This window comes from Leopardus geoffroyi, chromosome E3 (assembly GCF_018350155.1).
Source record: "Leopardus geoffroyi isolate Oge1 chromosome E3, O.geoffroyi_Oge1_pat1.0, whole genome shotgun sequence".
In the NCBI taxonomy this organism is placed as follows: Eukaryota; Metazoa; Chordata; class Mammalia; order Carnivora; family Felidae; genus Leopardus; species Leopardus geoffroyi.
The window spans coordinates 34,397,733-34,413,933 of NC_059340.1; the positions used below are offsets into that span (position 1 = coordinate 34,397,733).

General features: G+C 47.1%; 1 protein-coding gene across 1 annotated transcript in view; it reads left to right on the forward strand.

The window, feature by feature from the left end:
* Positions 1–4,829, forward strand: part of LOC123589087 — a 31,771-nt gene extending 26,942 nt beyond the window's left edge. Inside the window, exon 7 of the mRNA XM_045460728.1 lies at positions 4,280–4,829. The gene's annotated coding sequence lies outside the window, so the exon portion shown is untranslated. The remainder of the gene's footprint in view (positions 1–4,279) is intronic.
* The last annotated feature ends 11,372 nt before the right edge of the window (positions 4,830–16,201 follow it).

Below are 16,201 nucleotides of genomic sequence, written 5' to 3' on the forward strand. Positions count from 1 at the left end.
ATAGAACTGTCTCCATCAACCCTCTTGACCCTCTGTCCTGCCTCACCGTGGGATTCTTCACCGTTGGAGACCTCTGCTGGTCTCCAGCTGACATTACAATGTCATATGTTACAATGTGACATATACGTTACAATGTAATGTATACGTTACAATGTGACATACACAAATTTGTTCACTGTTGTTTTTTCTCCCTGGAATGTAAGCTTCATGGGGGCAGGAGTTTTGTTTGTTTTATTTACTACCACATCCCCTTGCCTGGCACATAGTAGGTGCTCAGTGAATCCTGATTAGGTGGAGGAACCTAGCAAGATAGGCGTTAGCATCTGCAGTTCACAGATGGGGAAATGCAGGCTCAGTGATTTGCTAAGGTCCCACGATTAGTAAGTGGAAGACAGAATTTGAAGTCGGGCCATCTGGGGCCACGGCCCATGCTGCAGGGAGCTTTCCTTCATCAGCTTCCCATTCCCTGCTGGGATGAGTTAGAAGTCAGAAAATTAAAGACGTACAGGCCATGACTCATGTCTCAGGCAAGGAAGAGGGAAATCATGACCCGGAGCTGAGTCATCGTTTCTGCTTCCCTGTGTGCTGACTCTTTCGTACCCTGGTTCTTGGCCTCGCTGGGCTCTTCCCTGGGGTGAAGCCAGGGGCTCAACATAGTCCAAGGCTCCTTTCTCATCTTGACTCTGCCCTCTTGGCTTGGACAGTCTGATCCAGGCAAAACCACACATTCGGTCCAGGCCAGCAGGGCCCAGAGAGACACGTAGATCCTGGATGCAAGAATCCGAGGCCCCTGTAAGGTCTGAACGCTGGCAACGGTAAAACCTCAGACAGCAGTCCAGCTTTTAGGTTTTCTTGGATGGATGGTGCCGGGAGTAACTTATTTAAAAACGCTAATTAAATATAAAAAAACAAAAAACCCTGGGGTGCCTGGGTGGCTCAGTCGCTTAAGCATCTGACTTCGGCTCAGGTCATGATCTCAAGGTTTGTGGGTTGGAGTCCCGCATCGGGCTCTGTGCTGACAGCTCAGAGCCTGGAGCCTGCTTCGGATTCTGTGTCTCCCTCTGTCTCTGTTCCTTCCTTGCTCAGTCTCTCTCCCTCAAAAATAAATAAACATTTAAAAAAATTTTTTTAAAGTTATTTAGCAAAACATGGAAATAAAAATTAGTAAAAAAAAAAACCCCACTAATTCACTTTTTTTTTTTAATTTTTATTTTTTTTCAACGTTTATTTATTTTTGGGACAGAGAGAGACAGAGCATGAACGGGGGAGGGGCAGAGAGAGAGGGAGACACAGAATCGGAAACAGGCTCCAGGCTCCGAGCCATTAGCCCAGAGCCCGACGCGGGGCTCGAACTCCCGAACCGCGAGATCGTGACCTGGCTGAAGTCGGACGCTTAACCGACTGCGCCACCCAGGCTCCCCTTAAGTCACTTTTTAAAAAAGAACACAGCCTTAACATCAGAAAGAGATGGCTGTGAAACCCAGCTCTGCTGCTTATTAGCTGTGTGCCCTTGGCATGCTATGTGACCATTCTGTTCTCCAATTTCCTCACCTGAAAAATGAGGAAATATTGTCTGCTTCCCAGGTTTGGCAAGACGACAGAACAGGACATTTCTTTCTTTTTTGTTTTTTGGTTTTTTTTTTTTTCATTAAAAAAATGTTTATGTATTTATGTATTTTTGAGAGAGAGAGAGAGAGAGAGAGAGAGAGAGAGAGAGAGAGGGGCAGGGGCGGGGAACAGAGTATCCAAAGCAGAAAGAGGGACAGAGGATCCAAAGAAAGTGGGCTCCACGCTGACAGCGGTGAGCCTGACGTGGGGCTCAAAATCACGAACCACGAGATCAGGACCTTAGCCAAAGTCGGATACTCAACCGAGTGAGCCACCCGGGTGCCCCTCTTTGTTTTTTTTTGTTTTTTTTAACTTTATTTATTTTGAGAGGTAGGGGAGGGGCAGAGGGAGGGAGAGAAATAATCCCAAGCAGGCTCTGCACCATCAGCACAGAGCCCGCTGTGGGGCTCAATCTCATGAACCAAGAGACCATGACCTGAGCTGAAATCAAGCTTAACCAACCGAGCCACCCAGGCTCTGCTACAACAGAACATTTGGAGTGAGGGCCATTTAGCCAGTTTGTTCAGCCTAAAGAAGGAGGAAAATGTGACTTAAGGGCATAAAGACCATGGACTGCTGAGGCCTGAGGCCCAAGGCAGATTTGGGGGGTGGGGGGGGAGAGCAGTTGGAGGTAACGGGATTCTGGGCGTGGGCCCCTGTCTGGCCAGTGAGTCAAAGCTTGAGGCTGGACAGTGGTTTAACCTCTGGCAGCTTTCCTTTCTCCATCCCCACAAGAGTGGGGGTTGGGCCGTGCTAGACCCTGCCCTGTTCCTCACAGAATGACAGTATTCCACAAAAGGAAGCCTGTGAAGGGACATCACCGTGGGGGATCTGAGGGAAGGGGGTTAAAACTATTACTCTGGTCATACACAAACATATTTTTGTGAAAGACTAACAATTCAAATCGATGTACAGCAAAGTACGAAGTTCCTTGCCATCAGCTTCTGCCATCAACAGTTTAGAGCACATCCTTACAGCCTCTTTGCTCTGCATTTATGTGGGTTTGTGCACAGGGCTATCAGCTCATGCCAACTGGGCACTGACTACATGTCAGGCACTGCTGAAAGCAATTTACATAGATGAACTGATTTAATCTACACGACCATATGCCACGAATTCCATAATCTCTCTTTTACACAGGAGGAAACGCCGACCCAGAGGGGTGAGGTAACCTCCCCAAAGCCACATGGCTTCAGAGACAAGGGGCTGGGATTCGAACCCAGATAGCCCGGCCCAGATTCTATACACATGACCATTGCATTCTCTCATTTTAGAAATTTTTTAAAGTGTTTTTTTTTTTAAGTTTATATATTTTGAAAGAGAGACAGCACAAGTGGGGGAGGAGCAGAGAGAAAGAGGGAGAGAGAGAATCCCAAGCAGACTCCGAGCTGCCTGTGAACTCACTGCTCAAACTCATGAAACCCTGAGATCATGACCTGAGTCGAAACCATGAGTCAGACACTTAACTGACCGAGCCACCCAGACTGTCTCTTAAATATTTTCTCTTTTCCACAAATGGGATCATACCTCCTGCATTTTTTGCATGTTGCTGTTTGCACTTGATACATTGTACTTACTTACTTGCTTGCTTATTTATTTATTTACTTCAGAGGGTGGGGAGGGGAGGGGCAGGGACAGAAAGGGACAGCAGAGAGCCTGATGCAGGGCTCGAACCCACGAACTGTAAGATCATGACCTGAGCCAAAGGCAGACACTTAACTGACTGAGCCACCCAGGCGCCCCTGCACTTGATACATTTTATTTTTTTTTATTTTTTTAAAAAAATTTTTTTCAACGTTTATTTATTTTTGGGACAGAGAGAGACAGAGCATGAACGGGGAGGGGCAGAGAGAGAGGGAGACACAGAATCGGAAACAGGCTCCAGGCTCCGAGCCATCAGCCCAGAGCCCGACGCGGGGCTCGAACTCACGGAGTGCGAGATCGTGACCTGGCTGAAGTCGGACGCTTAACCGACTGCGCCACCCAGGCGCCCCTGCACTTGATACATTTTAGAAAGCATCCCATGTCAGTTCATACTGGGCCTACCTCCCTCACTTCGAGGGTGGCACAGAGCACGAAGATGCTGTAATGTGTCCATTTCTTGTGGACGGACCATTAAGGTGTTTCCACTCTTTTCATTTTAACAAACAATCCTTTGGCCGTCATCACTTATATACCTATCTTTGGGCACTCACAGCGATTTCCAGAGATTTCTAGAAGTGAGGACTTAAACCTTCAGAATGTATTGTTAGATTGTTGTTGTCCCCCAAGGGTGCCCCAGTTGACACCCCACTGTCATTGTATGAGCACCCCATTCCTGTACTCTTTTTTTTTTAATTTTTTTTAATTTTTTTTTAACGTTTATTTATTTTTGAGACAGAGAGAGACAGAGCATGAACAGGGGAGGGTCAGAGAGAGAGGGAGACACAGAACCCGAAACAGGCTCCAGGTTCCGAGTGGTCAGCATAGAGCCTGATGCGGGGCTCGAACCCACAGACCGCGAGATCATGACCTGAGCCGAAGTCGGATGCTTAACCGACTGAGCCACCCAGGCACCCCCCGTTCCTGTACTCTTACCAACGCTAGCTGGGTACGGCTTTCACTTATCACCCCTGGATGGGAGAGGTGGGAATGTTATTTCTTGTTTGATGTTTTACTTTGCATTTCCCAGATTACCAGTGAGCTCAGGCATCTTTTCAAGTGTTCATAAGGACCATTTCCGCATCATCTTCTGTGAGTGGAATCTTCTATGAGAGTCTGTGGATATTTAACGTGTCTTTCTCAGAGCATCCTAATTCCTTCCGGTAGTGGCCACTTGTGTTCTGTTTTATCAGTCTCCTGTGAAGTCAGATTCACAGCCTTTGACCTAAAGGAAGCCAACAGGTGGACTCCTCCGGGCCATGCTGATTGGTTGAGGACAGGGCTCATGACCCATGAAGGGTCAGCCAGAGAAAACAAGTCCCCATTCCTTGATGTCTTTTCAAGCTATTGGACAGAGAAACTCTGCCTTCCTCTACATTTGATTCAGTGAAGTGGCCATGTAACACCCAGAGGAGCCAGGAAATGAAACCCCACAGAGAAGGCAAAGCTGATGAATGCAGAGATTCTGAGTCCGGATGGTATTATCTGAGCTGCTGGGTCCAGCCTCGTCCAGAGACAAACTACGCTTGAATTCCCTGGTGGTGTATAAATGAATACATTCTTTGTTTCAATTATCCTTATTTTTTGTTGTTGTTTTAATTATCACTTTTTTTAAAGAGGTTAGGACGAGATGGTTGGATCTTTCTTTCTTTCTTTTTCTTTCTTTTTTCATTTCCCATCTTGCAATGCATCCTAATGGATCTTCATGCCCAGAAGGAAGAAACCAGATTCACATCCAGCCAAACTGGGCTCTCCAGCCTGAAGGCTCACAGATGCGCTTCTAGGCCTGCCCAGGAAAAGTTAAGTGCAATTTTTTTTTTTTTAATGCTACACCAAATGGAAGGAAGAAGCCCCACTGTTTTGGAGGGAGGTAAGGTGGGCATAGAAAAGAGAATGCTTGCCTTGGGAGATGCTTAGAGACTTATTAAACGCGGCAACAACAACAAAAAAGGAGCCTTTGTGCTCGGAACAAACAACAAGGGCGGCAGGCATGAACAGACGCTCTCATTACTTTTTGTTTGACTCAGGTTTTCTGGCATGGGGGTGGGCCGTCCGTGGGCTGGAGCCTCTCCTTTCTGGAAAGAACCAGAGCTCTCACCAAAGACAGGAGAGCCTCTTCCACATTCTGTGAACAATTGTCTTTGGATTCTGATTTTTCTTCTCCAAATATAAATGACTGCTCTTGAGATTAGTCAGAGGTCCCCAGGCTGGGAGACGGGAGCCTGCTGACTTGCTGAGAACACTGCTGGTGGTTCAGCAGGTAGCAAGAGCTGGGAAAGGGCGGAAGTAGGGTGGAAAGAGCCGGGGATTCCCGATTTCAACCCCTGACGTGTTAGCTGCTCCAGTGCCCCCCAACTTACTGCCACCGGGACGCTGTGTACTTTGCTCCCAGGTGCCGTGGCTCAGGAGTTCAGAAGGCGCGTCAGCCACGAGGACTTGTGTCTGCTCCTCCTTATCCAGGGCTTCCGCTAGAAGACGCCTGAAGGCTCCCTCACTCCCACGTTCGGTGGTCAAAGCTGCATGTAGGCTGGTCCTCCGTTTCTCTCCACATGGGTCTCTCCGCGTGGTTGGTTTGGGTCTTCAAACAGCGTCGTGGCTGGGTTGCAGGGCCAAACATGCCGAGAGAGAGAGAGAGAGAGAGAGAGAGAGAGAGAGAGTCAGCTGGAAGTTGTATCATGTTCATGACCTAGTGTTGGAAATTAACTAACATCACTTCCCCCGTATTGTATTAATTGAAGCAGTTACAAGCTTCTGCCTAAGGTCAGATGGAGAGGAAATAGATTCTGCTCCTTGCCAGGGAGCCAGAAGGTTCTGGAAAGGCACATGGGACCGGAGATATTGCTGTGACCATTTTTGGAAATTATAGTCTGCCACGCTGACTGCACGAGATACCAGGCAAGTTGATTTATCTCAATGGCCTCAGTTTCCTCATCAGTAAAATGGGGATAATAATGGTATCTACTGTGTAGAGAAAGAATCACGCAAAATAATGTGTTTATAGTACTTAGCACTGTGCCTGTGATATAGCAAGTGGTCAGTGAAAATTAGAATTTATTGGTGGGCACCTGGGTGGTTCAGTCGGTTAAGTGTCCGACTTCAGCTCAGGTCACGACCTTGCGGTTTGTGAATCGGAGCCCTGCATCAGGCTCCATGCTGACAGCTCAGAGCCTGGAGCTGCTTTGGATTCTGTGTCTCCCTGTCTCTCTGCCCCTCCCCCGCTTGTGCGCTCTCTCTCTCTCTCTCTCTCTCTCTCTCTCTCTGTCTGTCTCTCTCTCTCTCTCCCCCTGAAAAATGAATAAATTTTTAAAAATTTAAAAATTAGGGGCGCCTGGGTGGCTCAGTCGGTTAAGCGTCCGACTTCAGCTCAGGTCACGATCTCGCGGTCCGTGAGTTTGAGCCCCGCGTCGGGCTCTGGGAGATGTGAATGGGTCGGAGAGGAGGCATCACAGGCCACACCCACACCAGGAAGATTCAGCACTGTGGACAGGGGCAGGCTCCCTCCTCCACTCTCCCTCCCGGAAGTAGGTTCATGGCAGACACAGATGACTGAGATGTAGACGTTGCTCTCAGGTACTCTTGAACAATAACTTAATAATACATGTAGGGGCGCCCGGGCGTCTCAGTTGGTTAAGTGTCCGAATCTTGATTTCAGCTCAGGCCACGATCTCACGGTTCATGAGATCAAGCTCCACGTCAGGCTCCACACTGACAGCACGGAGCCTGCTTGGGATTCTCTCTCTCCCTCTCTTTCTGTCCCTCCCCAGCTTGTGCTTTCTCTTTCTCTCTCTCAAAAATAAAAATAAGCTTAAAAAAAAAAACAATGATATAGGGGCGCCTGGGTGGCTCCGTCAGTTGGGCGTCCGATTACCACTCAGGTCATGATCTCGCAGAGCGTGGGTTTGAGCCCTGCATCGGGCTCCGTGCTGACAGCTCAGAGCCTGGAGCCTGCTTCGGATGCTGTGTCTCCTCTCTCTGTTCCTCCCCTGCTCACGCTCTCTCTCTCTCTCTCTCTCTCTCTCTCTCTCAAAAATAAAGATTAAAAAACATTTTTAAATTAAACAAATAATATATATGGATTACATCCTTACTCGAGAAAAGAAAACAATGCCCATAAAGAGAATCATTAACATTTCTTGAGTGCACTGGGCTAAGCACTCTGATGCATTGCCTCAGCGAATCCTCATACCCACACTATGGTGGAAATGGCGATCTGATTTTATGGACGAAGAAACAGAAGCTCTGAAAGGTGAATTAACAGGAGCGAAAGGTTGTGACCTTACAAGCACACACCATACTGCCTTCCAGGAAAATCTCGAGATGCGGTATCTGGGAGGTCAGTGCCTGTGGCCAGGTATGACACTGGGCCAACTGGCCTCAGAGGTTAAAGCACATCCTCCCAACAGATTCGCCTGTTGTCTGACTGTTTACTCATGCTGCAGCAAGACTCTGCTGAAACCCACTCATCTTTTACTTTTTTTGGCACTGGGACAATGAACACGTGTCTCGTGGCCCGACGTGGCTGTAACACCCTCGAGGGCCACAACCACATCTTACATTGGCGTTTGTGTGTGGAGGCGTCCAGAGCAGGACGCACTTGTTCAGGGTGTCCCTGCTGTTTGCTCACGGACGTCCCGGGATGACCTCTGCTGGCCTCCTCTCGCCCCCTGCTGTCTGCTTTCCGTATTGCAGCCAGCGTCATTTTTTTTTTTTTTTTTTTTTACTTTTTTTTTTTCTTTTATTTTTTAAGAGACAGAGTGACAGAGCATGAGCAGGGGAGCAGCAGAGAGAGAGGGAGACACAGAATCTCCGAAGTAGGCTCCAGGCTCTGAGCTGTCAGCACAGAGCCCGAGAGCCCGATGCGGGGCTTGAACCCCAGGAACCGTGGGATCATAACCTGAGCCAAAGTCACACGTTCAACCGACTGAGCCACCCAGGTGCCCCAGCATCATCTGTCTTAAGCAAATGCTTATCTGACCCTCCTCAGGCCACCTGCCAGACTTGGGGGGGGGGCACTCAGAGCATCCTGCCCCTTCCCCCTGCTTGGTGTTCAGGCCCCCCTCGTGCACTGAGCCTGCCGACCACTCCAGATCCCTGTTCTGCTCCCACTTGAGAGTGTGGGGATGCCAGGCTGCTGAGGGCTCCTGTGCCCCACCACGGTCAGCCTCGTCCAGCTAGCCTGTCTCCTGATGCGGAGGCTTTCTCTGCAGCTCCTGGCAGGTCTCCTGGCTAATCTCACCTGGCACCTCTTGTCATCTTTCCCATGCCCGTCCATAGCAGTAGGACATTGCTCTGCTGGTGCCCTCCCAGAGCTACACGTCATTCTCCAGGAGGCCCTGAAACACCCTTGCTGGGTCAGTTCCCTGGGTGAACTGGGAGAGCCCCAGGACTCTGATGACCACAGCCTCCCCTGTGCTCCTTCCTTTCTTCTCCACCTTGTAGAAGTTTCTCCTAACCTGCCTCTACAGACACACCAAATCTTCAGAGGCCTCAGATCCCAAGGTACCTAGAAGCAAAGGCCAGACCTCTCCCTACCCGAGCAAGAAAACAAGAAGTGGGACAGGGGCGCCTGGGTGGCTCATACGCTTAAGCATCCGACTTCAGCTCAGGTCATGACCTCGCGGTCTGTGAGTTCGAGCCCCGCGTCGGGCTCTGTGCTGACAGCTCAGAGCCTGGAGCCTGCTTCGGATTCTGGGTCTCCCTCTCTCTCTGCCCCTCCTCTGCTCATGCTCTGTCTCTCTTTCTCTCTCTCAAAAATGAATAAACATTAAAAAAAAAAAAAGAAAAAAAGAAGTGAGACAGAATTGGAGCCATATGTGCTATCTTAGTCCGTTCGTGCTACTATGACAAAAATACCGCAGCCTGGGGGGCTTATACGCATTTACTTGTTGTGGTTCTGGAGGCTGGGGAGTCCAGGATCAAGGCGCTGGCACATCCAGGGTCTGGAGAGGGGCTCTTACTGGTTCCCAGACGGTGTTTTCCCTCTGTGTCCACACCTGGTGGAGAGACAGCTCTCAGGGTCCCCTTTACAAGAACACTAATCCCAGTCATGGGGTCTCCACCCTTCGTGACCAATCACCTCCCAAAGGCCCACCTCCTAACACCATCACATTATGGGACAAGATTTCAGCATATGAATTTGGGGAGGACACAAACACTGTCTTCTTTCTCATACTGAGTAGTGAAATCCTGTGTGTTTCTTATACCATCAGCACATCTCACTTTAGGGGACTCCCCACATTTCAAGGGCTAGGTTGGTTCTTGGCTCCCATACGGGGTAAGCACAGCTCTAAAAGACTGATTTTCAATGAGAAGTGGCTGCCCCTCCCAGGGAACATTTGGGAAATTTGAGGAGCCCTTTTTGGTTCCATAGTTATTGGGGCACCACCAGTATTCAGTAGGCACCAGCTGGGGATGGGAAATGTCTTGCAATGCATCAGACAGTGCCACAAAATGAAGAGTTGTTCTGGGTCCCCTATGTGACTTCTGAACATCCCATTGACCCTTCATGAAGGTGGTAAAAAAAAAAAAAAAAAAAAAAAAAAAAAACCTCAAAAAAATCCTATTAGCTTTGAACCTACTTCTGTTGTATGCATAATCACAAAGTATCTTTTGTACTGTTTCTTTCTTTTTTTTAATGTTTATCTATTTTTGAGAGAGAGCAAGGTAGGTGCAGAAAGGGGGTGGGGACAGAGATCCAAAGCAGGCTCCTCACTCACAGCAGAGAACCCAATGCAGGGGATGAGCTCATGAACCATGAGATCATGACCGGAGTCGAAGTCAGACGCTCAATGGACTGAGCCGCCCAGGTGCCCCTGTACTGTTTCATTATATCGGGAATTTTCCAGAAAGTTAAATCCTGGAAAGATCATGTTCTGTTTTGTTTTTTGGGGGGGAATTGTACCAAAGAGTCGTCCACCATTTTGGAAACTCACATCCCCAAACATGAGATATAGAAGTATATAATAACATTAAAAAATATATTATATTGTATATGTATATGTATTTTCCCAAATGTGATATTTGAGCGGCTACAAGACACATCCCTATCACTTGGAGCATCCGACTGCTTCTCTTAAGTCTTTCAGAACAGTTGTGGCTAAGCATTTACGTGTACAGGCACCTGGCCGCTCAGTCATTCAGAAGAGCATGTGACTCTGGATCTTAGTGTCATGTGTTTAAGACCCACATTGAGTATAGAGATTATTAAAATAAATAGATAGATAAACTCTAAGTGTTTACTTTAAAAAAAAAAAATACATGTTCTTGGGGCACCTGGGTGTCTCAGTTGGTTAAGTGTCCGACTTCAGCTCAGGTCATGATCTCACATTCATGGGTTCAAGCCCCACATTGGGCTCTGTGCTGACAGCTCAGTGCCTGGAGCCTGCTTCCGATTCTGGGTCTCCCTCTCTCTCTGCCCCTCCCCTGCTCATGTTCTGTCGGTCTCTGTCTTTCTCTCAAAAAAAAAATTAAAAATGCATGTTCTTGAGGCACCTAGGTGGCTCAGTCAGTTAAGCATCCAGCTCTTGATTTTGGCTCAGGTCACGATTTCATGGTTCATGGAATCGAGCCCCTTGTCAGCTTGGTTCAGCATGGAGGCTGCTTGGGATTCTCTGTCTCCCCTTCTCTTTCCCCTTCCCTGGCTCACATTTTCACGTGCGTGCTCTCTCTCTCAAAATAAATATATAAACATGAAAAAAAAAAACCTCATCTCTTAAAAAAAAATTCACGTTCTTTTTATTATAAATGGCTTTCTTTGTTATTTTTTTAAATGGCTTTCTTTTAATTTTTCTTTTTTAATTTTTTTTAAAGTTTATATTTTTGAGTCAGAGAGTGAGCAGAGGAGGGGCAGAGAGAGAGGGAGACACAGAAATCGAAGCAGACTCCAGGCTCTGGGCTCGAACCCTTGAGCTGTGAGATCATGACCTGAGCTGAAGTCGGATGCTTAACCGACCGAGCCACCCAGATGGCCCTAAGTTTTTCCTTTTTAGAATGCAGTTGGGGCCTTATAATGTTTTTATAAATTGTGTGTGGAGAAAGTCTACATTATTCACAGATTTTCTTTCAGTAAAGTGAGGTTACAAAATGTTGTGTTAAAAGGGAACTGTGGATCTGATGAGCTGTCCCCATGACCCGGGCTCTGACCCAGCCCAGCTCTCTGATTGGCCTCGAGGAACACGACTCTTAACTGTCTTTCACCAGCTGGGTTTCTAGGGTGTCTACTGATGGGACACTTTGATTGTGTGTTCCAAACCCTGAATGATCTGGGAACAGTAGTCAGACCAGGTCAGGAGGGACCTCGAATGCCATCCTGAGGGCTTTGAACTGAATCCTGAAGGCAGCACGAAGCCATTGAAAGGTTGCTATTTTTTTGTCTTGTTTGTTTATTTCAAAAACCCCATGCCCAAAGTAGTCCTTCAGTTTTTCCCCACTTTTTTAAATGTATTTTTTATTTTTGTAGGTAATCTCTACACTCAATATGGGGCTCAAACTCAGGACCCTGAAATCAAGAGTCGCAGGCTCCACCAACTGAGCCTGCATTCCTCCCCATTTTTTTAAAAAAAAGTTTATTTATTTTGAGGGGCGGGAGGGGCAGAAAGAGAGGGAGACCGTGTGAGCACAGAGCCCAACATGGGGCTCTATCCCAGGAACCGTGAGATCATGACCTGAGTGGAAGCCGAGAGTTGGACGCTCAACCAACTGAGCCACCCGGGCGCCCCTCCTCCCCATTTTCAATAAAGCCTTTATTTAGAAATAATTTTAGACTCACAAAAGGTTGCAAAAAAATAGTACAGAGATTTCCCGAATACCTTCCACCCAGTTTCCCCTAGTGATAACATCTCACATAAATAAATGTTGTCTGTTATCAAAACCAGGAAATGAACACCTGCTATAATGCTCTTCAGCGAACTGCAAACCGCGTCCACGTTCCAGCTTTTGCACACATTCTGTGTGTGTGCTCCGTTTTATGGAATTCTATCACGTGTGCACAGATTCGTGTAACCACCACCACAATCGAGGTTCAGAACTGCTTCTCCCCTACAAAATGCGTGCCTCTGTCTCTTTAAAATATTTTATTTATTTATTTATTTATTTAAAAAAATTTTTAAGAATTTTTTTAAATTTCTTTTTATTGAGTTTATTTATTTTTGACAGAGACAGTATGAGAGCATGAACTGGGGAGGGGCAGAGAGAGAGGGAGACAGAATCCGAAGCAGGCTCCAGGCTCTGAGCCGTCAGCATAGAGCCCAACACGGGGCTCAAACCCATGAACCATTAGATCATGACCTGAGCTGAAGTTGGACACTTAACCCACCGAGCCACCCAGGCGCCCCCAGATTTATTTTTTAAAGGGTTAGGAGCGTTGCTTTCACATTTTGTGAAACTAAAGCTCCATTTGCTACTGAGCAACAATAACCGTGTTGCATCCACGTCCCTTATCCTCATCAGAGGACTTCAAAGTAGAAAGGGAATTATGCGGGACCTCGAGATACATCCCTTGCTGCTGCTGCTGTATCTTTTTTAAAAGGAATCATAAGAATAATTTGTGAAATAATTTTGATTAATGATTCAGTAAAGTGAATCTCAGTCTTGACTGCACACGAGGAACACGACACTGAACAGATTTTGTTTTTTTAAGTAACCTTTACATCCAATGTGGGGCTCGAACCTACAACCCCAAGATCGAGAGTCACACACTCTTCCGACTGAACCAGGCAGGCACCCCAGAGACATTTATCTAACAGGTTCACCTAGACGCTGTAATACAGGGAGGGGAACCACCAGGTACATAGGTAGACAAGCAACCAATAGGTTGGGACAACTGGATATCCGTATGCAAAAGAATGAAGGAGCATCCCTATTTCACACCATATACAAAAGGTCGATTCAAAGACTCATTGACCTGGAGGTGCCTGGGTGGCTCAGTCTGTTGGGCGTCTGACTCTTGATTTCAACTCAAGTAATCATCTCAGGATCGGGAGATCGAGCCCTGTGTCAGGCTCTGCGCTGAGACTACAGCTTGCTCTCAATTCTCTCTCTCCTTCTCACTGTGCCCCTTCCCTGCTTGTGGTCTCTCTCTCAAAATAAATAAATAGACATTAAAAAAAAAAAAAAAAGAATCAGTGACCTTACCTGGATCACTGTTCTTCCTTCCACACAGCAATATTCCTTAGTACCCACTTCTTTATCAAAAACAAGAAAGAAACTTAGGTGACAAGGCATTTTGGCATTTGAAAAGTAACCCTAAGAACTGTATTATGCAAAGCAAGATTACTCAAGGCTTCCTGGCATTGAGTTCCATGAACTTGTCTTTCTGAACTTTAGATTCTGAAAAGATGAGGAGGAGGGGCGGGGTGTGGAGAGAGCACGGAGGAGTTTCCAGGATTCAAATGTGCATTGCTGCTTTAAAATCGCATGTTGGGGCAGGAAAGCCAGGTCCCGGAGGCTCTGGGAGCAGGAGCTGCACAAACACCAGAAGAGGCATTTCTCAGCAACGTGCGTTACAACGTAACTAGTTGATTCTCTGCATTTTCCTCCTCTCCAAGGAGAAGTAGTCGTATTAACGCTGCTAAGAATTATTGAATTCAAAGGTATGTTTTTGTAGACAGGAGGAAAGAACAAATCAGAAGGATGGGATTAATCATTTATCTGATCACCTAGTTCACGTGCTATGAGCTTTACATACCCTGGGTTTTTTCCCTGGGTCTCCCCGCCTTCCTCTTTCCTGAATTCACACTAAAGTCAGCCTGTTGCTCACTGCCTGAGGGGGGTTGGGGGTGGGGCATAGCAGGGGGTAAAGTAGAAGAAATCCTCAGAGCTTTTGTTTTCCAAAGTCAGTTATGGGGACGAAGATGCACCTGTTGTGAAACTGCAGAATGGCTTCATTTGTTTGCTGGAGTTTGTGTAGAAAAAAGAAAGCTGTGTAACCCTAGTGGCCAAATGGCTCCTTGGAGAAGCGGCTGATTTTAGGTCTGGAGCAGTAAGCTTGCCTGGGGAGCACGGCGACAGGAGCCATGGCAAACGGTGCCAAGTTCAAGAGTCTCCCATGGGGTGCCTGGGTGGCTCAGTCGGTTGAGCGTCCGACTTCGGCTCAGGTCATGATCTCACAGTTCTTGGGTTCGAGCCCTGCATCGGGCTGTTTGCTGATAGCTCAGAGCCTGGAGCCTGCTTCGGATTCTGTGTCTCCCTCTCTCTGCCCCTACCCTGCTCATGCTCTGTCTCTCTCTCTCTCAAAAACAAATAAACCAAAAAAAAAAAAAAAAAAAAAAGTCTCCCATAGGCCAATGAGGGAATGATGTGAGTATCCAATAGGAGAACTGAAACAGGGTGAAAGATAGCAAATATATTTAAATCTATAAACTCAGGGGCACCTGGGTGGCTCAGTTGAGCATCAGACTTCGGCTCAGGTCATGATCTCACAGTCTGTGAGTTTGAGCCCCACATCGGGCTCTGTGCTGACAGCTCAGAGCCTGGAGCCTGCTTCAGATTCTGGGTCGCCCTCTCTCTCTGTTCTTCCCCTCAAAAATAAATAAATAAACTTAAAAAAAAAAAAAAAAAAGAAGGCAAGACATGCCTTTGTCCTTTAAAAAATAATAATAAATAATGCAATCTACAAACTCAAGGGCGCCTGGGTGGCTCAGTCGGTTAAGCTTCTGATTCTTGGTTTCAGCTCAGGTCAACATGGTTCATGAGTTCAAGCCGCACGTTGGGGTCATTGCTGACAGCTCAGAGCCTGCTTGGGATTCTGTCTTGCCCTCCCTCTCTCTGCCCCTCCCCTGCTCGCTCCCTCTGTCTCTTTCAAAAATAAATAAATTTTTAAAAATCTATAATCTCATAATCAGACAAAAAAAAAAAAGCCTCACCTTGGCAGATGCTAAGAAACCAACTCATTATTTTGGAAACTGCCAAATAAAGGGGAAGAAACAAGTATTTGTTCTGTCTTCTGAGAGTAACCTCAGGATGACCAAAGAGTTGATTACGGGAAGATTCCACCTAACACAGGAAGACGGATACATGGAGTCAGAACATTACTGTTTTTGCAACTTTGGATGGATCGATAATAGATGGAGGCAATGAACATAAACAGCGTCCAACGTGACAAAAAGAGAGACAAACTGACTGTACCTTTGGACACCACCGTGATGAAGGAGTCTTGCTAAAAACTGGAATTGGATTCTTTTTTTTTTTTTTTTTAATTTATTTTGAGAAAGAGAGAGAAGCAGGGGAGGGGCAAAGAGAGAGGGAGAGAGACAGAAGCCCAAGCAGGCTGTGAGCTGTCAGCACAGAGCCTGACATGTGGTTCGATCTCATGAACTGTGAGACACTGACCTGAGCTGAAATCAAGAGTCGGACACTTAACCAACTGACTGAGCCACCCAGGCGCCCCTGGAATCTGCTTCTGAGGAAGCCATTAGCTCTCTAAATTGTGAGCGCCCCCGGCATAGATTACATCACCAACAGGCTTGTTACACACATCAGAGCTTAGGCACCAACTCAACGAGGGGACAGGGAACAGAGGAACATATGAAGTGACACAACCAGGCATGTCATCAGCAAACTCTTACAAGGAAAAAAGACAGAGATGGAGGTATTGTGACTATGATCTTTAAAAAGAGTCCTTATCCTTATAGGGGCGCCTGGGTGGCTCAGTTGTTCAGTATCCAACTTCAGCTCAGGTCATGGTCTCATGGTTCATGAGTTCGAGCTCCGCATTGGGCTCTGTGCTGATAGCGTGGAGCCAGCTTGGGGTCCTCTGTCTCCCTCTCTCTCTCCCCCTCCCCTGCTCATGCACGAGCTCTCTTTTTCAAAAATAAATAAACAATAAAAAAAAAAAAAAGAGTCCTGGGGCGCCTGGGTGGCTCAGTCGGTTGAGCGTCCAACTTCGGCTCAGGTCATGATCTCACGGTTCGTGAGTTTGAGCCCCACATCTGGCTCTGTGCTGACAGCTCAGAGC